Consider the following 27,448-nt stretch of genomic DNA (forward strand, 5'->3'; position numbering starts at 1 on the left):
CTTCAGCTACTATTTCATCTACGAAACCGAAGTGACACTATACTGCTTTCATTATGTTTTTTGGTACAGTTTAAATGAGATACTGCATGAAAGATGGCAAGTAAATACATACTATGTAGATATTAATTATTGCTGTTTCTCATCCTTGTAAACTATGTTGATGGAACAATGCATTTTTCATTTTATGTCAAATGTTTGCACTTTGAAGAAATCATCATTGAAGCCTAGATAGAAATATATATGATATGTTTGCCTGGATGGGGCATTCTCATGAGGTCATTGGTTCAGATTGAAAATATATTCATATTTACTTTACTTAATCATTTATTTTATGCAAATCATCTCCCACTTATCCCATGAACAGTTGTAATTATCTCGTTCTGCAGATTATTTGGCGACAAACCTGTTATACCATTTCAGCCTTGACCTCTTCCTGAGTAAAAGTTGTGGGTCTTCGCATATTCGCAATATTTCCTTCACTGTCAAGATAAAACTTGTGTGTTTGTGTGTGATTTAAATAAATGTATTTATTTTGTTTATTTGGAAGTGCACATGGCACTGTATGTGGGTGCAGGTCAGAGAAGAACTGTGGGAGTCGGTTCTTTCTACAGTGTGTCCCCAGAATTGAACTTGAGTTGTCAGGCTTTTTGGCAAGTGCCTTCAGCAACTGAAACATCTCAGCAGGCCCTGCGTGTGTTACCAGAGGTGATAAGTGAGAAGATAATTTGAGGAGGTAAAGGCACTAACAACTGGTTGTTGCAGAAAGGATGCCTGGAATCCCTGTACTAATGCGGTCGAGGAAGGAGGATTGAGAGTTCAAGGTCACACTAGGCTACATAGTAAGACTTTGTCTCAATCCAAACAAACTAGATACAATAAACAAATAAAGCATATAACTGTGAATATGGGAAGGAAGTGGAATATCATGAGTGTAAATTTGCGTTTTAGACTCCAATCGATTTCTTGGGAGGACCTCCAGAGATCCCTATCGAAGTTACTCAGTATGGGAAGACAGTTCTGCATTCTTGTTTTAGCTCTGCCACTAGCTGGTTTTATGATCTAAGCAAGCTATTTCTATTCTCTAGGTCCTGATTTCTCTATAAGAAAAACGAGGATATGGCACCTGTCTCTTTCACACCATCATTTTTATCTTGCTTTTGCTAAGGAAAATGGCTGGGGGGGGGTAATTTCACTGACTGTCAGAATCTAAGGGACAACTGTGCAGTAAGTGAAGGACCAAACCCAAGACATTTCCCAAAATCCCTTGACCCAGTGAACTGAAATTTTGCTCAGCCCCACAAGCTTTTATTTATTTATTTTAAATAATCTGTTCCTACTTAGTTGAGGATGATGTAAAATGCACGTTTGCTTCTAAGCCCAAAGCTGAGTCATCTAGGAATCATTTCTGGCTGGCAGGATGTGTTTGCTAGTCTCATTGAACAAAGAGCTTAAGGAGCCCATTGATTCGACTTTTAGAGGGGATGATACAAAGGATCATCAGCTCTTAACCTCAAGAAATGAGGGCTAACTTCCCTGTTTGGGGTTGATAAGCTTCTGCCTAAACTGGCATCATTTCTGAAACCAGACTGTGAAGTTTGTCACACCTGTCCCAAAAAAACATAGAAAATGACTGGGCAGGATTAAGTTGGTGGCATCTTGGGGCACAGGGCACTTCTTGAAGTAGGGTAAGCCCCAACCCCCATTTCCCATCAGCTAGGAGACATCTGAACAGCGTGGTGGTGTTGTCAGCTAAGAACAGAAGTCTTTGCAGAAGTAGATCAGTCAGAAATGGTTTGTTTCTTTTTCTTCAGTAATGGAGCCAGGCAAAAGACAAATTAGAATATTTGGAACCAGGCAGGCTGGAAGTAGCATGACACATTTGAAATATTCATTTGATAATTATGCACCTGAACGGCTAGCAGATTGGAAGTGAGCAGGCTAAAGAGCAAAAGGAGATGACAACACTGAAGTCGTACTCCAAGGTTCCAGATTCCCTGGTTGTAAGGAATTCTCTTACTGTTTACTCAGTGTTTACAAGGCAAATCGCAGACAGTTTTACAGCACTTCCCATCTGAGGTGATTTTTCTGAACTAATTCCATTTCAAGCCAAAGCAAACACCTGGATGCTTTTCTTTCCATGCGTTTCCAAACATCTTTGGCTTTCCCATTCCTCTCCTCCTATTCCCCTTCCACATCTCTGATTTCCTGGCCCTGCCTTCTGTGGTTCTGTGTGCCATTCTTGTTTTTGTTGTTAACTCTAGAATGAATAGAATCAAAATTACAGATCTTATATCTGGAAAGGATCGTAGCTATTACCTTATCCATGTCTGCTCTTGAAGCTTATTCTAAAGCCAGGTGAATCTGTGTCAACGAAGCTCTGTCTATATTGGTTTTAAATCCTAGCAGCTTCCTATCTCTTTGTCCCCCGAGTAATCACAGGTCAGGAGAATTTCAGCAGCCGGATACTCACATAACCAAGAACAGAGTAAATTTCCAACACCTTATGTTCGTTCCTGTTGATACTTTGAATCCTTCACTAATCATGAAGCGGTTGGTTCTTTTCTACCCATTTGTAATCTTGTCCTTGCTATTTTAATCTACCCAAGAAGATATTTGCTCGTGCTTTCCCTAAGAAACTGACAGAACGGAGGGGAAAAGTAGCAGCACAGGCACCTTTTCAGGTTGTACCTGAGCCATGCTCATACCGTGTCTCTCGGCAATATGCATTAGAACCAATTGCCTGATGCATCATAAACAGCTCCACTTCATGCAGAATCTGTTTCCCTTGTTTGCCGAGTTGAAAGGAGGTAATTCATTATATCTCAGTAGCATCTAATAAATAGAAAGTTTAATTAAAGAGCCTGCATGCTTTTGAGAGCACACTTTCAGCCCCCTCCCTCTTCTGCACAAGCACAGGGGCCAGACAGTATGGGATTGACTGGTCTTTGAACAAGTATACACACACACACACACACACACACACACACACACACACACACACACACGACAAAACCCATTCACTGTATCTGCATACAGATATAGAACCCCATACATTTAGTTTGTGAATACAGACATACAAGTTATGAAAACTGCGTAACATGTAAGTAAATCACAGGCTTCAGGTGCCATTCACGTTCTTTGCTCAACCTCACGGACTTTTCTTCTTCCCTGTTTCTCAGGCTAAACATTTGCTTTGAAAGTAACTTGGTACCATGCAAACGTACTACCATGCCTTTTAATTTAGTAGATTTTCAGGACCAGTCAGAGAAAGGCACCATTTGACATCCTTTAAATCTCAACATGTAAGACTTGATGGGAGACGAGAAATGATACAGATCATCTGCAGGAACACCCCCAAATCCAAGAAACAAACAATAGGCGATCGGGCACACATATCGGCATGATATGTCAACATGTCATTCCACCTAAACACCATGAAGATAACTATTTTGCAATAGACAAGTGGGTCTGGGCGCCATGAATGTAGTAATTATTACTCATTTGAAGCCAGGATTAAAACACACACCATCTCTGATAGGGCACTATTCATTAGTCTTTGCCTCTCCTACTCATACAATCAACTGGGGTAAAGTTCGGGGATTCTGTCTTCCAGGCTGGTTTCCCGGCTCCAGGCTTTCCGTAAGGGAGTGATTACATTGCTAAACACTTGGCTATCACCAGGTACATAGCTGTGGTCCAAACATCCCACCTTGCCAATAGGGAAAAAAAAGACCTCCTCCCAGTCTTTCTCACAGACCAAGCAGAAAGGCCAGGAACTGTGAATTCAGCTCAGACCCTGACTAAGTGGAACATGGTGGTGTCTGCTTGTCCCAGTCATTACGTACGGTGCAAGGAAGTGTCCACTTCAGAGCACAGATCCGACTGATGGCCCCGATTTTGTATTTTTGGGTTCCTTAAAGGAATCCAGGTAAACTAAACCGGCTTGCTCTTAAGTTTGAAGGTTACAAACCCAGCAAGGTAATTGGGAGCTCTGGTCCGGGAGCCCTCGTGTATCAGCTTCTTGGCTCTCTGCAGTTGAAGGAGACTGTCCTTGAAGACAGAGTATCTTCATTCCCCTATTAATCCCAGACCCATTTTGAAGATGCCTAGGAGCAGGCTCTCTAGGGAGTGGGCTGGGGGCATAATATCTACCCCAGAAAATCACACTAAATCACACCATCCAGACTCTAATTCAGGAGAACACGGGGCTTATGAAAACGATGGCTTTGATAGGTGCCAACAGTATCCCGTCCTAAATCTCCTAAGGCTCCCTCCATTCATGGCACTGTCTCTCTCAGGTGTTCCAAAACAATCTGTTGCTGGTCTCCATTTGTGTCCCACCACCCCAGCCCACAGTCAGGCAGCCCGCCAGCCCCTTTCCAACCCACAGAATCTCAGCACCTTCGTTCAAGCCTCATTTCCCTGCAGCTCCTTAACAACAAATAGGAGAGCACCGGTGCCGCTTGTCAACTTACCCCAGGCCAAGTGTTTTTTTCAGATTTGTGTTGTCTGGAGTCCGTGCACCGGGGCGCGTGGTGCGACAGCCTTACTGGACTCCTCTTCCGCGGCCGGCGCGCAAGCGGCAGCCGCCTGGGACAGTCCCGGGCCTGGAGGCTGCCGAGTGGGTGGGTGGTTGAGTACAGGCAAAGGGATCAGGATGCTGAGAAGAGCCCAGGGACTGACTCCTACCTGGGCTTCCTTCTTTGCTCTTCAGTTATTATCAAACTTCCCTCTGACTGGCCAGACCTCCTCACCTTTTGCCTCCGCCAGTGCCAGAAACTCTTCGCTCGACCGGTGTGCTCCTGCCCTGCTCTCTCTCTCCTCTCTCACTTGTTCTCGCTCGGCTCTCTCTCCCAACCTGAGCCCCTTCAAACACACGCACCCCTTCACGCAGCAAGCCACAAACAATAAGAGCAAGGGGAAGAAGCCAAAGCCGACTCCGGGAAATTGAGGATAGCAGACACCCTGGTATGAAGAGGAGTGTATGTGGAGGGGTGTGTGTGGGGGAACCGCATTCACACTTACAGGCGCCCTCAAGCTAGGTAGCCGATGGGAGCTCTGGCCACCTCTCCAACCCTTTTTTTCTAGACTAAAGGTTTCTGTCCCCTACTGCTGCTGCTTGGAAAATCCTATATCAGCCAAGGGGAGAGAAAGCATAAGAGGGGTGGGGAGGGGAAAATCAAGGAGGCGCGCTCCCTTTCTCCTCCCCACCCCTAGATCCCAAAATGTCCAACCCTGAGCTCTTCTTTTCCCTTCTATCTGCTCCAGGTTCGCATTTGCTGCTAGTCTCCCTCTCTATCTTTTGGGGGGTGGCTAAGAGCTGTGAAGAACCCGTCGCGGTTGTGGTGTGTGTGTGTAGGGGGGGGGTGAGGAGGAGGGAGGGGAGAGAGAGAGAGAGAGAGAGAGAGAGAGAGAGAGAGAGAGAGAGAGAGAGAGAGAGAGAGAGAGAGAGAGAGAAACAGTGGTTGGCGAAAGCACCTCTCACCTCCCCCAGCCCCTGGCCAAAGCCTAGCTGGCGGTCGCCTCACGGCAGAGGCGGGCGGGGCGGGGAAGGCGGGCAGGGGGGAGGGCAAGCAGGAGGACGGGGCAGCCTGCAGGGGCAGCCGCTCCTGCTCTGTAGCTCGGTGGCCAGGGGTGGAAAGAAGCCGCAAGCCGCAGCCGCAGCCCCAAGTCAGCCCCCGCTGCCCCGTCCCACCGTCTCATCTCTCCCCCCTCGGTACGGAATTTTCTGTTTCGTTCGTTTGGTTTCCCCAAGCCTCCCCCTCCCCTGGGTGGTGGCAGAGACCCGAGGGGCGAGGGGAGGCAGAGCGCGGGTGAGGGGAGCGGGTACAGGAGCGCCTCTGGCGCCTGGTTTACAGAATCTCCCTTTTACTCGTTTAACCAAGTGTCATCTGTTTTGGACAGTGACCCCTACCAGTCCATCTCAACTCGGGCTCTGTGCTAGTGGCGCCTGGACTATGTGGGTCATCCTGGGGGAAGAGGAGTTGATCAATTTGGAGCGAGGGCCTGTGGCCCGCGGGACAGTAAAATAGGGGGCTCTGTATCGTCAGGGACCTGGCACCTTCTGGAGCCGGTTTCTATCTCTGTCAGACCCAGTTTAACCTGGCACAGGCAGCCCTGGAGCGCAAGATCCAGGCTAGATGGAAGCAGAAGGTAATATTCTTGTTGTAGGATGAGAGACCAAGTTGCTTAGTATCTGGGGAGGGCGGTGGGGGAAGGGTGCTGTCACTGGACACTTGAGAGACTCTTAGAGCTTTGTGTCTTCAGGTCACTTGACGCACCTCTCTGTTCATCCCTCACTGCCCGTGCCCTGTTCGGAAGGTTTCCAAATCCCAACCTTTTAAAACCCCTCCTGTAACCTGCTGAATGGCCCCACCCCCACCACAAACCTGAGACTCTCACCGGCAACTACAGGCACTTAGGTACCTTCTCCTGCAGCTTCTCAAGACCCTCCCCACCCTGAGGCTCAGGTCTCTGCTTTGTCTCTTTTCCCAACTCTCTCCGGAAAAATGGAATGCATGCAAAACGCTGCTTTCCTGGATGCTAAGCTAGTGCCCCAAGCTCCAAGGTTTTCCCCTGCCCGTTCTCAGAACAACCCCAGCTTTAAAAGAGCTCAGCTGTACTTCCCGCTGTCGCCTGGAACACACACTCTGAGCCTGAGCAGACTTTCAAAAAACGCCAGAACTGCTTCTCCTGCCTAAACAACCAAGGGTTTCCATTACAGGTCCTCTTTAGCTAGGATTGCTCATGTTGGGTGGAAGAACTACCAACTTTACTCTTGGGTCACTAAGAAGAGCTTTCCTGTTTTTCTTTGATCCCCTAGCAAGAGGTGGTCCAGTACCTTGTGGTATTAAGCTTTTGTGTGGAAGGCAGCCATTGAAGAAAAGTACTACTTTGAGGGATTTAAGAGTCTGGAGTTTGGCAAGGGTGAGGGTAAACCTTCCCTGGTCACACTGTTTAAACACTCCAGGAAATGTTTCTAAAAACTGACTGGGGTGGTGGTGGTCGGTTTTCAAAGTTTGCTTGATTTTGAGTCATTTCTGCTTTTCCCTCTTGTCCTTAGGCAGTTTTACTGGGACCCAGCAACTCTAAAATGCAGCTTTCTATGCAAGAAAGACCTATGTGATAATTAAGAGACTCCTTCCTTAAGAGTAAGTAGAAAAGACTTTGGGGGCTCCAACTCCCCTTGCCTGACCTTCAACACAGCTGAGGCTTAGTCTCCAAGCCCAGCAAACACAGGGAAAAGGAAAGCCCTGTTCTTGAGAGCTGTATTCTTCAAAGGTCCTCTACACACTATGATTGTCTTTAGCGTGTAGGAATTATGTGTGCCTCCAAGTTTTGGTGCTTTCTCTGTGGAATGTGGTTAAGACCAAAATCTCTTTATTTGAGCCTGCCTCATTCTGCCCCTACACCACCCTCTTAAACTCTTCCAGATTAACAAATTCTTGAACAAAATGATATGTCAACAAGAAATTCAACACTCTAGAATCTACGAGTTCCAGAACATACTTAGTGGAGGCTCTCTTAATGTGAGAAGCTAACTTGGACTCTTTGACAGCCTTGGGGAGAGGTTGGCTCATAGTCTCTATTGATATGATATGGCACTTTTCTGCTTGGTGGCTGAGAGTATATACCTGTTGAAAATTCTCAGCGTCATTTACAATAAAAGGCCACATCCATAAAAAAGTTTCAAAGCTGAGCTGAAAGCAACTATCTGACTCATGAAGTCCATACTTGTATTCAAACTTCCTGACAGTTTATGGCTGTCACATTGCAGGTGTGGCGTAACAATTCAGGTCCCCTTTCTTTTTTTCTCACAGCCCTGACTGCAGTGGTACATGGCACTATGTAGATCCAAATTTAGTGTAGGATCATGGGCAAAAATTGATGTGAGGAACCCAGAGAGTAGGTTTGCCAATGTGTGTTAGAGTTTCTTAGCCTTGATACTGTTCACATTTGTTGTGGAGATGGATTGTTCATTGAAGAATGTTTAACAAAGTTATTTTGCTTCCTACACTAGCTTGCAATAGCAATCCGACCTCCTCCTCCCCTTTCCTGATAAAGAAAATGTGTCTAGATGGCATCAAATGTCCATTTAGCTACCAATCACCTCCATGTTGACAACTCTTGTCATTTAAGGTACTATTCTACTTTAAAGAACATATCGATCTCAGCTCTACCTACATGGCATGCCCACACCTTGTATTGTACAGAATCCTAGAAAATATCCAATATTTGTGAGAAAAACAAATCGACATCTACAGAGTAATCAATGTTGACAAATGACTGAATTATTTTTCAGCGTTGTTCCCTTCACATTATCACTTACCTTCTGGCAAGGACACATTACCGTTGGTGTGTTGGTTATAGCAGATATCTTAAAGACTATCTCCTGCATAATGGCTTTTGTTTTGCCCAAAAGAAAAGGTTACTGATTTTAATAAATAACAAGTTTCTGGATAGACATTAGTTTAAATTTCTCTTCGTTTTACTCTCTGTCCCAAACAGTGACTTTTGCATTAAGATTCTGCACTAGGAAGATAGGTCTTTGTCTTGCTGTTTACTATAACTCTACATAAAATTTCTTGTGACTGTTCGATATTTGGTACTTGTATCTTGACAATGTGCCTAGCATCAAAATGACCATAACATTGTGAAGACTGCCATCAGTTGAACAAGTTGAAGGCAGATGATTGTTTTCAAGGACACAGCTCCTAACTGTCTGCCTGCTAGAGAAAAATCTCAACAATGACAAAGGCAAAGGAAATGGAACAAAATGTAAGAAGAGGTTATTCTTAAAATACGGTGGAGTGTTGAAAAAGTGTCTTGGTGTGATTGTAGGTTTTAACACCCAGCACTGACTATGCCCCAGGAAGTCAAACAACACTAAAGTGAACTGTGGGGGTTCTGATCAGAAATTCTGCAAAGCAAAATGCAGGAGGAAGTGTGGAATATCTGTTTTAATCAGCTGAGCAAGCTCCTGCTTTACAAAATAAGGTCCTGGTGAGTCAGGATTTCATTTCTTGCTTTGGACAACTCCTAGCCAATAACATATAAATATGTAGAAATGTGTCACTTGTAAAGACCAACACATGGAACAATTATCACATTAAAACTGCACATTCATAAGATATAAAGCTCTTGCCAAGGCTAATTATTTCTTTAATGAAAATTTTACTTGAATTGGGGCCATGAATGACTGTAATTGAAAATATATTTTATTTTCAAAGGGATTTTCATGCTTATATCAGAACTGGAACCCTATAATCAAGGCACAAGGTCTTCAGTTAAATAGCCATTAAGTTTTAACAAAAGAAATGTAAACAGAAACACAGTTAATGGCTTACCTAAGGACTTCCTTCTGCTCTCCATTAATAAGAATGCAAATGGAACTGCCCTGAGCCAATATGGAAAGTGGAGTTATAGAATCACAGAATCTAAACAAACACTGGTTCACTGAAAAGGGTCTTTCCTGAGGTTGGGTGACAGTAATTGCTGATCAGGCAAACTCTGATTAGGTCTGTGACTGCGTGCCCTGTAGCACTGGGAATGGCAGGTATGGTTTTCACTTTAACTGCTTCTAATATAGGGTAGGAGATATGGATTCAATTTTATTCCTTTGCTTGTGGATATATAATAGTCTCTGAGTTGTTTGTTAAAGAAAGTATTCTGTTAACTTTGCGTGATCTTGTTACCTTGTGAAAAATCAATTGGGATGTCTGCTTTTCCTAGTACATCCCCTGACCAAAAGTGAAGCTAGCCTAGTCCAGACACTTGAAAAAAATCAATTGGTTTTAAACATGTTGCTTTATTTCTGAATCCTTGCTTCTATTCCACTGGTCTCTATACTTACCTTTATACCAGTGCCAGACTCTTGATTGCTAAAGCCTGAATTAAGTTTTAAAATTGGGGAGTATAAATCCTCCAACTTTAGTCATTTTTTTAAAAAAAAGATGCTTTGTCTTTTTGGGTATCTCCCAGATTTATATAAATTTGAAGAGATCAGAATTTTATTTCTTAAAAAAAGGAATCAAATTTTTTGACATTTATTGAATCACATTCTTAGGTAGCTTTGGGAAGTATTTCTATCTTAACAATACTATTTCAGTTTATTGTATGTTACCTTTTCCTCTATATTGTCACTTTCTTTGACTGCTTCTAGTTGTGTGTAAATTTTTTAAGTCCTTTGTTAAATTCATTACTAATATTATAGTCTTTTAATAGTATGGCAAATTAAGTTATTTCTTAATTTTCTTTTGAGGCTGCTCATTACTAGTGTGTACATACATAACTGATGCATGCATATTTGATCTTACATGTGCTAGCTTTGCCAGATTCTCCATTCATTTGGTCTAGTATGTGTTTGGTGGATTTTACAAATACATTCTCCATATAGGATCTTGCCATCTGTAAGTTTTAGTTTTTCTTTGCCAATTTTGATGTGATTTCTTTTTCTTTTGGCATTGTTCTGGCTACAATATCTAGTATAGTATTATACAAAACTAGAAAGATGAGTGTCCTCACTGTGCTCATGATATTAGAGGAAATCTTTCACTTTTTCATGACTGAGCTTGATGCTATCCTAGGTTTTTCTATAACTTTGAAGAAGTTCTTTTCTATTCCTAATTTGTTGAATGTTTCTGTCGTGAAAATAGTGCTTAGTTTTGTTGAATTCTTTCTTTCTCAGATCGATTTTGACAGCACTAGCTTTTATGTCATTTGACTAATGTCTGTGTTAGATTTGATGTTTTTTATACTGAACCAGCTACACAATTAAAAGACAGATCCGAAAAAAAAAAGACAGATCCCACTAAGTCATAATATATAATAGTAATTGTGTGTTGCTGTTGGGTTAAACATCCTAGTATTTCTGTATTTTATATTTACAAGGGGTATCTGTCTATCATTGCATTCATTGTATGTTTTTATGATGTCTTAGTCTGGCTTTGGTATCAGACTATGACTGGTCTTATTAGATGGTCTTATTAGATAAGCAAGGACTATTTCTTCCCACTATAATTTTGTTACATTTAGAGTGTATGTGTGAGTGTGTGTGAGTGTATGTGTTGGGGGATGGGGAGTACACATCTGAGCATGTGACAGGAAGTTCTTTTCTTCTATTAGATGGGACCCCGGGATTGAGTCTAAGCTTCCAAGGTATGGATGGGGCAGTTGCTTTATGCACTGAACCATCATCTAGGGACCATTGCAAAATTTTGAAGAGTTTAACATCTGCTGCAACAGTTAAGTCTTAGGGATGTATCTTAGTCATTATTCTATTGCTGCAAAGAGACATCATGATAAAGGCAATTTTTATAAAAATTTAATTGAGGTTTGCTTCCAGTTTCAGAAGTTTAGACTTATCATCAATGGTGGGAAACATGGCGGCACACAGACAAACATGGTGATGGAGAATGAGCTGAAAGTTCTACATCTTGATTTACAGGCAGAGAGGGAGAGCTTGGGTCTGGTGTAGGCTTTTGTAACTGTAAAGCCTACCTCCAATGACATCCTTCCTCTAACAAAGCCATACATCCTAATCCTTCTCAAGTGGTGTCACCCTCTGATGACCAAACATTCAAATATATGAGCCTATCCTCCCATTCTTGTTCAAACAACCACCAGGATGCTTTAGTGAGTAAGGATTTTGATTTAGGTCCAATAATTTGGTACAGGTATGTTCAGAATTTCTATCTTTTCATTTTTGGATAGTGTACAGATTTCTAGGAGCTTTTAAAACTCAACTTGCATTATCTAATCTCTAGCTTCTAACTATCCATTATTATTCTTGCAGTTATTTTTATGTCTTTAAGAGTGTCACTAATGTACTCTACTTCATTGACTGATTTTAATTATTTGAGTATTTCTGCTTTCTCTCATAGGGAGTCTACATAAATTACTTGTCTCAATATATTTCTCTAGTGACAGTGTTTTACCTGTTTAGCCTGGAACTTTCTATGTTGGCCATTTTTTTTAAGTTATGTAAATTTTTCTTTTCTTTTTTTTCTTTTTTTCGGAGCTGGGGACCAAACTCAGGGCCCTGCGCTTGCTAGGCAAGTGCTCTACCACTGAGCTAAATCCCCAACACCGTAAATTATTTTTTTACTTTCATTTTTCTCATTACTTTTCCCATTCTTATGGTAGAGTAGCACATAACAATTTGTTAGTGAGAGTGTGAATCCCAAAGCCAACCTCCTCGGTTTTGAATCATGATCCTAATTGTATAGAAGTTCACTGAGATGTACATAATTTAGGACTGTGAAAATGTTTGAGTGGCTACCTTAATATATCTCTATGATGGTTCAATTTGTGAGTTCATTGCAAAAAATGATTTAAAGTCTTTTTGCCTTTTTATTGGATATTTATCTATTTATATTTCAGATGTTATCCCCTTCCCAGTTTCCCCTCATACAACACCCCCATATCTTGTCCCCTCTCCCATTTGCCTCTATGAGGGTACTTCCCCATCCACCCACTCCTTCCTGCCTCCCCACCCTGGCATTCCTCTACACTGGAGCATCGAGCCTTCACAGGACCAATGGCCTCTCCTCCCATTGATGCCCTACAATGCCATCCTCTGCTACATATGTGCCTGAGCTATAGGTCCCTCCATGTGTACTCTTTGGTTGGTGGTTTAATCCCTGGGAGCTCTGGGGGATCTGGTTGATTGGTACTGTTCTTCCTATAGTATTTCTCTCTCCTTCAGCTCCTTCAGTCTTTGCCCTAACTCCTCCATTGGGTCCCCGCATTCAGTCTGATGTTTAAAGAATTAACTTTGCTTTTGTTGGGTTTTCTCTAATGTTAATTCAATTAACTGTTTTACTTATGCCATTCCAGTCTTTATTTTTTCCTTCTTTCTGCCTCTCTTAGGTTAGTTCCCTATTTATAAATTAGCTAATGAATTTGAGTTCCTTATAATTTTACAATATAAGTGTTATTTGGAGTATTGCTTTCCGTATATCACATAATTTTTTTTTTATCTTCATTGGTCTCTTGGGGGCATTTTAAATTTCCCCATATGATTTGTTCTTTTATTTACTTTTTGTTTATGTTGCATATATTTCCCAAATTTCCTATCACCTTTTTGTTATTAATTTTGATTCATGGGCTTGTTCTGTTGTCAGAGAAAATGCTATGTTTGTTTTCTGTCCTTTTCATTTAGTTGAGCCTTCTAACATACATATTATTGGGACAATGTTCCATATGAACTTAAGGAAGCTATTTGTTCTGCTTCAGTGGGTGGAGCAAGTCTTTAATCCCAGCATTTGAGAGAGAAAGAGGAGCAGGTTGATCTTTGTGATCTTGAGAACGTCCATGTCAATATAGTGAGTTCCAGGAAAGCCAGAGATATATAATGAGACCATACCTCGCAAACAAATAAAGAAATAAATAACACCCCCCAGCCTAGTTCATTTTACTGAACTTCACTAATGCTTTTGGCATTCATTACTATATTTACATTTACAGACACTGGCATCTCTCTAAGTTGAAGTTTGTGGCAACCATGCACTGAGACTAGATCAGCACCACTTTCTCCAAAGCACATGTTCACTTCATGTCTTTGTATCATATTTTCATGGTTCTTGCAGTACACTTACTATCTTTTTTATTGTTATCATATGTTCATGGTAATCTGGGATCAAAGATGCCTAATATTACTGTGACTGTTGATTTTGTGTATTGATTGAGTACATGTAGTATATGGTCTGATTACTCTATTGACCAACTAGTCTCTCATTTCTCTCTTTTGCATTTCCTAGGTTTGGTATAGAATTATCAAATTATGCCAATAAGCCCAATAATGGCATCTAAGTGTTCAAATGACATGAGTATCACTCAAAGGAAAAAAAACCCTACAAATGTTAAACCTAATGTGAAAGATTTGTTGAAAGCTGCAATAGAATCTGGATATAGTAATGCACGTGGCTAATTCTAGTACGCAAATAGCTGAGGCAGGAGAACTGCGTTATGAGTTTGAAATCAGGTATAAGAACGTAAGGTCCACTTAGGTTACACAGTGAATCACTATCTCATTCCTACCATAAAATCAGATATGATGCTACAATCTATAACCCTAGAATTTGGCCAAACAAAGCAGGATGATGCGAACAACCACCCTAGGCTATACAGTGAATTCAAGTGCAGCCTGGAGTACTCTAGGAGACCGAATTCAAAAATAAAGCAAAACAAAAGATAAACTCATTCCAAAGTTTTTGAACTGACATGAGATAAAAGCTGGAACTCTTGTGCCAAATAAGTAGTCACATTGTGTGTACAAAGAAAAAGTTCATAAATAAAATGAAAAGTACAGATCCAGTAAACTCATGCTTGATAGAGTGAAATAGTAGACAGGAGGTGTGGCGCACACCTTTAATCCCAACACTCAGGAGGAGACAGAAACAGGTAGATCCCAGAGTTCGAGTCCAGCCTGGTTTACAGAGCAATTTCAAGAATAGCCAAGCACGGTGGGAGAAAATGTTCCTAGTCTTCTAGAGAAACCAGTCCTGAAAAACCAAAACAACAAAAAAGGTAGTTGTTTTACTGCAAAGCAAAGTGGCTATAAATAACGAATAATGTGAACAATGTAGTATATTTTCTTTGAAAGCTAGAAAAAAAGTGATTTTAATATATGAAGATGGAGAATATTCTTATTTGGATATTATATTTATCAAATACGTCTCATAATGTTATGTAGTACCCAGTGTTAAGATTTTTATGTAGCATAATTTATAAGAGGAGGTCAAATAACAACCACAATAACAATGTGGTAGATATTAATTCCAACCAACACAGATCACTTTCTAGGGGTCAAGCTTTCAGTTGAGGAGGTACCTGCAAATGTGGTAGAAATAGCAACAAAGCTAAAATCCCACGGTAAAATTTTGGTGTAGATGAGGAACCGCTTCTTACAGATGAGCAAAGAACATAATTTACTGTAATGGAATTCAGTCCTGGTGAAGATGCTATACACACGGCTCCCACGACCGTGCAGAATTTGGAGTAGTATGTGAAGCTAGTCGACAAAGCTGAAGTTGAGTTTGTGAAGACTGTCTCCAAGGTTTGAAATTTCTCCCTTAAGTAGAATCAAATAGGATCACACACTGCAAAGAAATCTCCCTCAAAGGAATAGTTAATCGAGAGTGCATACTTTGTTGCTGTATGTTAAAATACCACCCCAGCAATAACAACACTGGTTTTTCATCGATCATAATCTGTAAGCATCAAGCATCATCTTCCACTAACAACAAAACATACTGATGTGTTAAAGGCTTGGGTAATCATTAGTGCTTTTAGTAATGAAGACTTTTTGAATTGAAATATATATATATATATATTTAGCTCATATATTTAAAAATTATTTATTCACTTTACATCCCAATATCAGCCTTCCCTGTCTTCCCAGTGCCCCCTCACATAGATCATTCCCCTTTCTACCTCCCCTCTCCTCTGTGTATTATTCCCTCAACCTACTTCCCCACCCTGCTAACCCCTAGCACATCAAGTCACTGCAGGACTAGGCACACTAAGGTTCATAGGCAAGTAACAGAGTCAGGGACAGCCCCTGCTCCAGTGGTTAAGGGACCCACATGAAGACCAAGCTGCACTTCTGAAATATATACGTTTTGAAAGATATGTTTCATGCACTCTCTAGATTACAGTAATCTATACATATCACTTTTATGTGCAGTCAAAAGCAAAACAATTCATGTGACTTGCTTTACTGTGCATTTTATTTTACTCCTCTAACTGAATCAGATTTTCAATATCTTGGGGGTCTGCTTGTATATCTTTTATATTCGACTTAGAGCATTTGTTCAAGTCCTTTATTTCCCCATTGGTTTTCATTCTGTTTTGTACATACTGAAAGTGGAACACTGATGTTTCCAACTATCTGTTACTATCTGGATACATATTTTCCCTTCAAACCTTGTTTTGTAGATATTTGTTCTCCATTGCCTGTATTTTTCAAGTTTTCTTGATGGTCAGATTTTCTTATACATATATATTGTATTTTCATCTTTTATGACTATTTTTATCACTTAAAGTTTATTTTATCCTGTGTTAGTATTTCCATTCAGGCTAAATTTTATTCACTATTTATATGGTGTATATTTATTATAACGTTTGGATCAAAATAGTACATACTTGAATCATGTTTTTAAAAGATGTTCTATTAATCTCTGCCTTTTAATTGGAAAACATTAGCAATTTGTATTTAAGTCAGTTATTGGTATGGAATAACTTATTGCTGCCAGGTGACTATTATTTTCTCTATATCATGTTTTTATTTTTTATAGCTTCTCCTTTTTGGTCATTTATATGTTATTGATTTATTCTTCTATGTATAATTCTCCTTAGTAAATAATCACTATGGGAAAGTATAAAGTGACTCTTTTCATATATAACAAAGAAATAGATCCTCCACTTCTTTATATGCCCACTTCCCAAAGTTCCCTTACAGACATGCAAATGAACCTCTTTAGTACCATCTCATACCTGGTCTTTTAAATGTTATATCATCAGTTAAAACCGAATGGTTTTAGTGTTTTTACATTCTAACACTCTAGTCTTAAATATAAGTGTAATGAGTTAAATGTAATTAGGACTTTTCTCATTCCAGATTTTTAGGCTTGAATTTTTTGTGGCCTTTCCCCTATTCCTTAGGTTGTGTATCCCATAAAGTCACTAAGGTCTATTGATAATTCTAAGTCACTTAGATTTGATGCTCTGTCTCTCTGTCTCTCTGTCTCTGTCTCTGTCTCTCTCTCTCTCTTTCCTTCCCTCCCTCCATTTCTACTATTACCTCCATTTCCATACGTAGATAATTATAAGAAATTTCTGAATAGTTTTTTCTTGACATTTTAATACTACTACCTTTGTCTTGAATATTGCCCCAAACCTACAAAATCTATATACTTCTTATCTGCACAGTACTCAATGTTCTAGAAAGTTGAAGAAGAAAGGCAATGGATTTGGAGATTCCAAGGAAGGAGAGTAGAAGCAAGGACATTCAAGGGCTCTATTATGCCACCGTGAGAGAGTACAAATATTTATTGACATGCTGGGAACTTTTACCTTCATGCTAAAAAAGTAACGGGATCTCATTGAAGAAGAGGCACTCGAAAAGAAAATGATGTTAGATAGATATAATTATAGAGAATGAATTGGAAAGGTAAAATAGAGGCAGAGAGATCAGTTAGGGTGGCCCTAAAATAATAAAGAAAAAAAAGCAGTAAGTGCCTTCTAAGATAGTAGAGACAGTTGAGATACAAAGAAGATGACTGAATCATGGAGTCGGTTTGAAACAGAGTTAGCCAAACTTAATGGTGAATTCTGGAGTGATGTACGAAAGGTGACTTCCAAGTTTCTGGCTTGAACCAGTAGGTGAATCATGATACTGTTTCAGTTATGTGCATAAATTAGTGGATATGCATATTTCAGAGATGGGATGTGAGTTCTGCTTAGGAGATGGAAAATTATGGCTTTGTGACATCCAAAGGGAGAAGAAAGAGAGTTGGGCATATGTCTCAAGCTCAGTAGTGAGGTCAAGGTCAATAGCAAGATTTGGAAGTTGTCAGCATACAAATGTTATTTAAAGCCATACATTAGAATGATATCACCTAGGGAGAGAGTATAAATAGAAGAGAGATGAATTGTGAAGGATGAGCTCGGATGCTTAAAGCTCAAGGCCTTAAGTAAAGGCCATCAAAGGCAACTGGGAATACTGGAGTGAGGTCAATGAGAATAGACTGAAATCCAGACAGGAACTGAGGAGGGTATGGCCCAGGAAAAATATCTCCAAGAAGGAAGAATTAACAGCACTACATTTTGATAAGAAGTTTAGTGAAATAAGGGTAAAATGTAGCCACTTGTGTAATCAATGTCATTGATTCTTTGATTTTAGTGACAACATCTGATATTGACCAATGAACTGTAGATAAGGAGATGGAAAGAGTTAGTGTGTGGATAGCTTGTTTAGACGGCAGACAAGATGAATTCGTGAATCCAGCAGGGTTGGCCCTAAAATAATACAGGAAAAAAAACCCAAAAGTGGCTTCTAAGACAGTGATGGCTGAGATACAAGTCAGGGTAGTTGGGATTTTTGTTCATAGTGAGAGTACTTTGAGGTGTTTAAATGCAGACAACATAATCAGTAGGGAAGGTAAGGAGATGAGAGCAGATAATCTACAGAGTGAGGCCCCAAAAATTCAATATTGGCGTTAGATATGAGAGAAGGGCAGAGGAATCCTTTTCTTAGTAAAACATGCAAGAAGCAAAATGTATTAGTGTGAATTCAGGAAAGTTGCAGGTTTCATGGTGTATAACTGTAGCAGTATACTTACGACCTTTTAATATTTTCTGGGGAGATTTAGAAGAGATTATTCCTGAGGAGGTAGACTCTGAAGATTTAGAGATTGTTTTTTATAAAAGCAGTTGGGTGTGTGGCTCAAGATTTATTTATTTTTGTAGTATTTTAAGACTGGTTTGCTTACATGGATATACGTGTACTGCATGAGTGCAATGCCTATGGTGGCCAGAAGAGGGCAAGAGAAGCCCAGGAAGTGGAGTTGGAGATGGTTGTAAGCCGCACTGTGAATTCTGGGAAACAAACCAAGGTCCTCCGCAAGAGCAGTAAGTGCTCTCAACTACTGAGCCATATCCCCAGAGTTAGAGCTTTTGAAGAGATGGGAGAAAAATAATGTGTGTGAGAGACCCAGTCAAATGTTGATGGTATTCCTTTCAATATTTCTCAGGTGAGGGAAAAAGAGGATGCTTAATTTCAGAAGTTTCTAGATGAGTGTGACGGGAGCTTAGCCAAAGGAAGTCGAGGGTGTGGGTAGAGTGAACACAGAGGAGTTATTGGTTCAAATGAAGTTATTATCTCGAGAAAAATAGAAACAGGTTAGAATTAGGAATGTTAGAGAAGCAACAGCAACTGATATAAAAATCAAGTATGTGTTAGTGAGAGGAGGTGAAATAGTCTTCCCCAGGGAAAGAAGCCTCGATTGCTTGTGTACTCGAAAATAGCCAGCCCAAAAGCGCAGACATAGAAATAACACGACATAGAACAAACAGTTAATGATAAAAGAGGCATGAACTTGAAGGAGAATAAGGAGTGGGTTCCATGGGAGGGCTTGAAGCGAGGAAAGGGAAATGATGTAATTTTATTATAATCTCAGAGAATAATAATATTTGAGAAGAGTCATGGCTGAAGTACAGCCACTGAGGAAGGGATATTTAGAAATAAAATGCAAGGCTCAGTATGTTGGCTGGAAAACAAATCCATATTACCATGGAAGTTGCCAAATGATGGTAGGAGTTAGTGAGTAGAGGAAGACAAATACTTCACGTTTGTAAGTGAGGTCAGAAGATATAGAGGAAGTGAGAACATCCTGGGAGATTGAAGGATAAGAGGAACAATACAGATAGAAAGGCCATTAAGTCAAGTGCCATGACTTTTTAAATGGTCAGAGGTTGGATGGAATCTGGATTCTAAATGAACTGAACATTCACTCTGGCACAAGTCAACACTGTCAGTGCCTCAGGTTTTTCAACCTGTAAAATGGATGTGAAAGTCACCTACACCATGATCTTTTAGGAAGATTAAATGCGTTGATAGTTGATGAGTACTTAGAGTCGTACAGGACCACAGTCCACTGTAAATGCCAGGCAAGTATCAACTTTAATCTGGTGATTTGATATAAAGAAATTTGCGAATTCCATTTTGATTATACTCAAATAGGTCTTAAGCAGCTATAGTCATCTCATTGGTCAGTTTCGTAAGCTTGATTTCTGTCACATGCAGTGTAACCGATGATGATCAAAGATCTGCTGATTACATCTGTTTTGACATACTCAGAGGTAGCTAGGTTGCCAGTACGGAAAGGATGCTTTCTGAGGCCTGTCTTCCTTGAGCAAGAAATTGGTAGGGAACAGATCAGTGTGTCCTCAAACTGTGTATTGGAAGTAATACTTGGTTTATAAGCAAAGTTGCCTGACAGATTTGCCAACATCCTCACAGGCATATTAAACAATTCCTATTGGGAAGTCTCAGACTACTTAGCCATTCCTACACTATGAGGATAGTGTGATGTATAGCAAAAGAAGCAAGCAAGCAGACAAACAGTGTTGGATAGGAAGGAAGGAGGGAGCATCTCCTGCTGGATGCTTGCTGCTTATCTAGCGGGGATGATTGACAGGTTTTTGAAACTTTTGGGGAAAAGGGACTCAGAGGAGCAAGTGACTAGGGAATGGGTCTTGAAGTTTATAAACCGACCCTTTGGATACATTTTGTTCTTCCAAAATGTAAGGGGGTAAGGAGACCGAGTGTCATGTCCCAAATCTAATTAGAACCTTCTGGCATTACACTGCTCTACTACATGAGTCTTTTATTCTCTCAAATCATGAACCAAAAATGAATCCTTCCTTAAATTTCTTATCGACAGGCATTTGGTCAATAGTGATATATTCCTGCCCTGAAGAAGGTACTCTGTGAAGAATCAAAGCAACCTTAGAAGGTATGGTTGGAGCGTGGATGCCATTGTGATTTGATATTTAGGGCATACTTCAAAGTAAGCATTTGTTCGCCATTGCTCCTGACAGATGCCAGTGTCAAATGATTCCAATAATAGAGCAACAGACTGTGAACTAGAAGAGGTCTTGAACATGGAGGTATGCGTTGATGCGAAAGGTTTTACAGTTGACTCAGGGTTTTACACTGTCCTTGATTAACGAGGGGCAGGAGCTCTGAAACAAAAATAATTTAGGTATCCTTATTTGTACTTTTTAAAAATAAAGATGCATTTGTGTGTGTGTGTGTGTGTGTGTGCGTGCGCGTGCGAGAGAGAGAGAGAGAGAGAGAGAGAGAGAGAGAGAGAGAGAGAGAGAATGCACATGTGTGGGTATAGAGATGAGGAAATGATGTCAGGTACCCTGCACATGGAATTTTAGGTGACTGTGAGCTACCTGATGTAGGTTCTGGGAGGTGAACTTGGATCCTCTGTAAGAGCAGTACAAGCTGCCAAACACTCAGTCAATCCTCTCCATATGCACACACGCGCGCGCGCGCGCGCACACACACACACACACACACACACACACACACACACACACACACTTTCAGCCCTCACTCATTAAAAATGTAGGCAAGTACTGTGGTTTATTGGAGAAGAACCCAAGATCTCTGTCATGGAATGTGCAGTGTAGTCAGTGGGTAAAGGAAAAGGGAATATATGGCAATATGTTCAATTAAAAGAAGCATGGCTATTAATTTAAGACAATGAATTATTCATTTTTAACTACTAAGATGACACAAATCTTTATTGGAAAACAAATAAAGTTTTATTAACAAAATATGATATATATCTCATTCCATAATATTGAAAATTAATTATTAATTATTTTATACAATCTCAGATAAGGTATAGTAAATGTCATAAATACTTTTGGCCCATTTTAGGGACATATTTTAATAAGAATGAGTACCTTAAGACAAATGTGGAAATGGAGAATTTTAAGCATTAATCTCAGATAGGCTAAGTATACAGAGAGCCAAGATCCTTTCATTTAATCTGATTCTGCCTATTAGTCTTTTATTGAGGTAGACACTGCTAGATTTAATAATAACTTGTGCAATTATGGGTTTTCTTAGAGTTTATTCCATATAGGAGGGGAATGGGCACTGATCAAGAGACTAATAATGTTAATATTCTATCAACAGTGTTAGCAAGTTATTATTATTATTATTATTATTATATTACTATTATTATTTTTCTATTCTTCTCTCATTCTGACTGCAGTTTCCCCTTCCTCCTCTTCTTCCAGTACCACTCCCAACCTCCCTTCTCTATGAGACCTAGTTCTCCATTTCCCTTCAGAGAAGAGCAGGCCTCCCAGGGATATCAGCTGAACATGCATAACAAGTTACAATAAGACCAGGCACAAGCCCTCATATCAAGTCATGTCAAGGCAACCCAATAGGAGGAAAGGGGTTGCAAAAGCAGCAAAAGAGTCCCAGACACCCCTACTCCCAGTACTCCCATTGTTAGGAGTCTCACAAGAATGCCAAGCTACACAGCCATATCATATAAGCAGAGGACCTAGGTCAGACCTATACAGCCTCCCTCATTTTTGCTTTTGTCTCTGTGAGTCTCTATGAGCTCTGCTTAGTTGATTCTCTGGGCTCTGTTCTTTGGATGTCCTTGACCCCTCTGGTTTCTACAGTCCTTCTTCCTCTTCTGTGGGATTCCCTGAGCTCTGCTTGATGTTTGGCAATGGGTCTTTGCATCTGCTCCTATCAGTTGCTGGATGGAGCCTCTCTGATGATAATTATATTAGGTTCCAGTCGACCAGTATAGCAGAATATCATTAGGATCATTTCAGGGACTTTTTGCCAGTTGTGTTTGGTCTATTATAGTTGTCTGAGCTGTCCAGCCTCTCATTCCTGGTCCTCTAGGTAGTGTTGGGCCTGGGCTCCCCTGAAGGCATTGACCTCAAGTTGGACCAGTCAGTGGTTGGGCAACCCCACAAATTCAGTGTCACCTTTATCCCAGCACACCTTGCATTCAGGACAAATTTAGGTTGAAGATTTTAATGGCTAGGTTGGTGTCCTGACTCCTCCACTGGAAGTCTTTCCTAGTCATAGAAGATGGATGGTTCAGACTCCATATACCCCAATTACTAGGAGTCTTAGTTAGGGTCGCCCTCATAGATTCTAGGAAGTTTCCACTGCACTAGCTTTCTACCTAGTTCCCCAAGTGCTGTCCCCCAATTCCAGTTGTCTCTCCTTCTATCCCTTCTTATATCTGATCCCTCCCATTCCCACCTCCATTAGCTCCCAGACCACCTGTGAAATCTATTTCCCCTTCCTACAGAGATCTATGAGTTCTCTCTTTCTTGAAAAAGATTTATTTATTTTATGTATGTGAGTACATTGTAGCTGTCTTCAGACACACCAGAAAAGAACATAAGATCCTACAACAGATGGTTGTGAGCCACCATGTGGTTGCTGGGAATTGAACTCAAGACCTCTGGAAGAGCAGACAGTGCTCTTGACGGCTGAGCCATCTCTCCAGCCCTTGAGTCCTCTCTTGAGCCATTCTTGTTGCTTAACCTCTCTGGGTCTACAAATTATAACACTATTATCTTTTACTTTATAGATAATATCCATTTATAAGTGAGTACATACCATGTTTGTCTTTCTGAGCATGAGTTACCCCAGTCAGGATGTTTTTTTCCTAGTTCCATCTATTTGCCTGCAAATTTCATGTTGTCATTTTTAACAGCCGAATAATCCTCCATTGTGTAATTGTACCACATTTTTGTTACCCATTCTTTGATTGAGGAACATCTAGGCTTTTCCCAGGTTCTCTCTACTACAAATAAAGCTGCAAAAATATCGAAGTATTACTGCTTGCAGACAGGAGTCTAGCAGGACTATCCTCTCAGAGGCTCTACCTAGCACCTGACTCAAACAGATGCAGACACCCGCACCCAAACAGCAATGGAGCCTGGGGACTCTTTTGGAAGAGTAGGGGGAAGTACTGTCCCTGAAGGAGATAAAGTCTACTGGAAGACAGACAGAGTCAACTAACCTGGACTCTTTTTTTTAAATTATTTTTTATTTTTTATTTTTTATTAACTTGAGTATTTCTTATATACATTTCGAGTGTTATTCCCTTTTCCGGTTTCCGGGCAAACATCCCCCTAATCCCTCCCCTTCCCCTCCTTTATGGGTGTTCCCCTCCCCATCCTCCCCCCATTGCCGCCCTCCCCCCAACAATCTAGTTCACTGGGGGTTCAGTCTTAGCAGGACCCAGGGCTTCCCCTTCCACTGGTGCTCTTACTAGGATATTCATTGCTACCTATGAGGTCAGAGTCCAGGGTCAGTCCATGTATAGTCTTTAGGTAGTGGCTTACTCCCTGGAAGCTCTGGTTGCTTGGCATTGTTGTACATATGGGGTCTCGAGCCCCTTCAAGCTCTTCCAGTTCTTTCCCTGATTCCTTCAATGGGGGTTCTATTCTCAGTTCAGTGGTTTGCTGCTGGCATTCGCCTCTGTATTTGCTGTATTCTGGCTGTGTCTCTCAGGAGCGATCTACATCCGGCTCCTGTCGGTCTGCACTTCTTTGCTTCATCCATCTTGTCTAATTGGGTGGCTGTACATGTATGGGCCACATGTGGGGCAGGCTCTGAATCTAACCTGGACTCTTGCGGCTCTCAGATTGAAACACCAACCAAAGTGCGGACCTAGGCTTCCTAACTCATATGTAGCAGATGCGCAGTTTGGTCTTCATGTAGGTCTTGAGCAACTTGAGCAGGTGCTATCCCAAAAGCGGTTGCTTGTATGTGGGATATGTTTTTCTAGTTGGACTGCCTTGTCTGACCTCAGTGGGAGATGATGTGCCTAGTTTGGGAGAGACTTGATGTGCTAGGGTTGGGGGACATTCAGAGGGGTCCCTACCCTGTCAGAAGAGGGAGTGACCAGGAGAGGGGCAGTCAACATGATGTAAAGTGAACAACAACAAAACAACAACAAAACAACAACAACAACAACAACAACAACAACAACAACAACAACAACAACAGCAGCAGCAGCAACAACAGCAACAAATAAAAGGTGCCATGAACATAGTTGAGCAAGTGTCCTTGTGGTAGGATGGAGCATTCTCTGGGTATACAGCTAGGAGTGTTATAGCTGGGTCTTGAGGTCGATCGATTTCCAAATTTCTGAGAAACCATCATATTGATTTCCAAAGTGGCTGTACAAGTTTACATACCCACCAGGAGTGCATCCTCACCTGCATGAGCTGTCAACTGTGTTTTTAGTCTTAGCCATTCTGACAAGTGTGATATGGAATCTCAAAGTCGTTTTTTATTTGCATTTTTTTCTGCTGGCTAAGGATATTGAACACTCAATGTTTCTTAGTTATTTGAGATTCCTCTGTTGAGAATTCTGTTAGCTCTGGATCCCATTTTTAATTGGCTTAATTGGTTTATTGGTGTCTAACTTTTTGAATTCTTTATATATTTTGGATTTTAGCCCTTTATCAAATGTAGGGTTGGTGATGATCTTTGCCAAATCTGTAGGTTGCTGTTTTGTCCTATGAACAATGTTCTTTACCTTACAGAAGCTTTTCAGTTTTAGAGGTCCCATTTATCAATTGTTGATCTTAGTGCCTGTGCTATTGGTGTTAGTAATTGAATTTTTATTAATTAATTTATTTACTTTACATCTAGATCACAACTTCTCTTTGCTGCCCCAACCCCTTCCCTTTCCCCTCAGAAAATGAGAGGCCTTTCATGGATATCAACCCACATTGATATAACAAATGCAGAAGTGCATCTTCTTCTACTGAGGCTAGACAAGGCAGTCCAGTTAGGGGAAAGGGATCAGAGTCATAGAAAGAACAAGTTCGAGCTGTTAGAAGTCCCACGTAAAGACCAAGCTGCACATTTTTTATATATGTGTAGGGGAACTAGGTCTGGTACATGAGTGTTCTCTGGATGGCAGTTAATTCTCTCTCAGCCCCTTTGGGCCCCATGTTAGTTGATTCTGTAGATTTTCCTGTGGTATCCTTACCCTCTCTGGTTCCTTCAATCCTTCTTCCTCACTTCAATAAGATTCTGCAAACTCTGCCTGATGTTTGGCTGTGGGTCTCTGTATCTATTTCCACCAGATGCTGGATGAAGCCTTTCTGAAGGCAGTTATGTTAGGCAAGGATAGCAGAATATCATTAATATTGTCAGACGTGGGCTCTCTCTCACGGCATGGGTCTCAAGATGGTTGTTTTTTGGTTGATTGATTAATTGATTAATTAATTGACTGATTCTTAACTGTGCCAGTTAGGGATGCTTTCAGGAAATAGGACATTTTTCCTGGGATTTGACTGATGAATATTACTGTGACGTAAAAAGAAAAACTGTAAGGGTGATAGTCTATTCAAAGGAAACACATGCCAACTAATGAAACTGTGAAAAGATGTACAACCAGCACGTTTTCTAGTGGTTTGGGAAATGTACTGTTCTTAGGGCATAGATATTATGTGAGGGAGGTGTGGTGGCTTTGAGATTCACAATGCATTTCTTCAAGAAAGGTACAAAGAAGTTTAATAAAAAGGAATCAGTGGAGATTTTGAAGCAAAGTGGATATGTGATCTAATGTGTTTCAAATGGGTAACTTTCTGAAAGACATTATTAGAGGTAAAGTAGAAGTCTTTGGAATAATCCAAAGTCAATGTGATAGATCCCTGTAGCTAGTGGATAAGTTCTAGACTAGCATGCACAGGGTTTCAACAACAGCATTAGGGAAAAAGGCATTGAGGTACCTGAACATTATAATATATTAGCTAGGACACAGTTTAGGAGATATTTGTGATGTAGGCTTGGCTAGCTAATAGTTAAGCAGGAATTAAAAGAAGGATGTTTTTGAGGTAGGCTGTGTAAACATTAACTAAAGGAAGCAGATTTAAAGGACACACTATCCATTCAGTTTTGACGGAGCTGTGGAACATTCAGCTTACAAGTCAGAAATGTGCTCTGAGCTTCTGGAAGAATGCCAGAAGAAAATTGTATCTTGTAAAACAAGAGTGTGAAATGTTCTAGAAAGATGTTTAATAATGATTGAAAATCGTACCTTGGAATTTAGCAACAAAAGGACATTAACAAGGACAATTTCATTGCAATGATGTGAACATGAAAGAGGCTGTCGTGTATTTCAAAGTTTGATTTTGAATCTTTTCCTAGTCTACGAATACACAGTGTGAGCCCTCAGTGAAATTAGATCGCAACAGTAAACAATAACTCCCTATCAGCTGTGTGAGCATGAGAGGAAATGACTTACAGTTTATACTGGGCTGTGGTAAGTTATGATGATATATAGGTGGTATTAAATATATTTTTTACTTACAGTTTTTCAATTTATGATGGTTTTATGCAATCATAACACCATTAGATGTTGAGGGTCATCTGTAGCATTTTATGGTCTGTACTGGCTTTTCCAATTCCAACCAATCAAATGTATACTCTGGTAGGAAGAAGAGGAAAATGAGCTTCCAGTTCCGGACCAACATGTATCTCAGCAGCCAGAATCTAGTTGAATGGTAACCACAGGGAGGCTGGGATATACTTTTTTATGTTGCGTGGTTAACAAACCCATTTAATAACCAGGCAGATTTCTGTTTCTAAGAAAAATACAACAGCTTTTTGGGTTCATAAGTAGCAGGTTCTATAGTATAAATTCTAAAAAACAGGTAGAAAGAAACAGGTCAATTTAATAATATAATTAATAATTTAACTCTATGAAAATACCTATATCTGAAAATTTTTATATTGCAAGATTAATGGTTTAACTAAATGCTCACAAAACATTGGAAAATACTGTATCTTTAATACCATGAAGGAAAATGCATTATAAATTAAGAATTTAGGTCATAATTTCATTTTTATAGG

General features: G+C 40.5%; 2 protein-coding genes across 12 annotated transcripts in view; one reads left to right on the plus strand and one right to left on the minus strand.

The window, feature by feature from the left end:
• Trpc5 (transient receptor potential cation channel, subfamily C, member 5) overlaps positions 1-4,774 on the minus strand; it is a 280,812-nt gene extending 276,038 nt beyond the window's left edge. The window contains exon 1 of the mRNA NM_080898.3: positions 4,476-4,774. The gene's annotated coding sequence lies outside the window, so the exon portion shown is untranslated. The remainder of the gene's footprint in view (positions 1-4,475) is intronic.
• Positions 4,591-27,448, plus strand: part of Rtl4 (retrotransposon Gag like 4) — a 411,363-nt gene continuing 388,505 nt past the window's right edge. For 4 of the 11 annotated variants that reach the window (NM_001433145.1, NM_001433143.1, NM_001433146.1 and 1 more), the window contains 2 exon segments: positions 5,584-5,716; positions 7,064-7,151. The gene's annotated coding sequence lies outside the window, so the exon portion shown is untranslated. 11 annotated transcript variants of the gene reach the window in all.

The sequence above is a fragment of the Rattus norvegicus genome, chromosome X (assembly GCF_021556685.1).
Source record: "Rattus norvegicus strain SHRSP/BbbUtx chromosome X, alternate assembly SHRSP_T2T, whole genome shotgun sequence".
Classification (NCBI taxonomy): domain Eukaryota; kingdom Metazoa; phylum Chordata; class Mammalia; order Rodentia; family Muridae; genus Rattus; species Rattus norvegicus.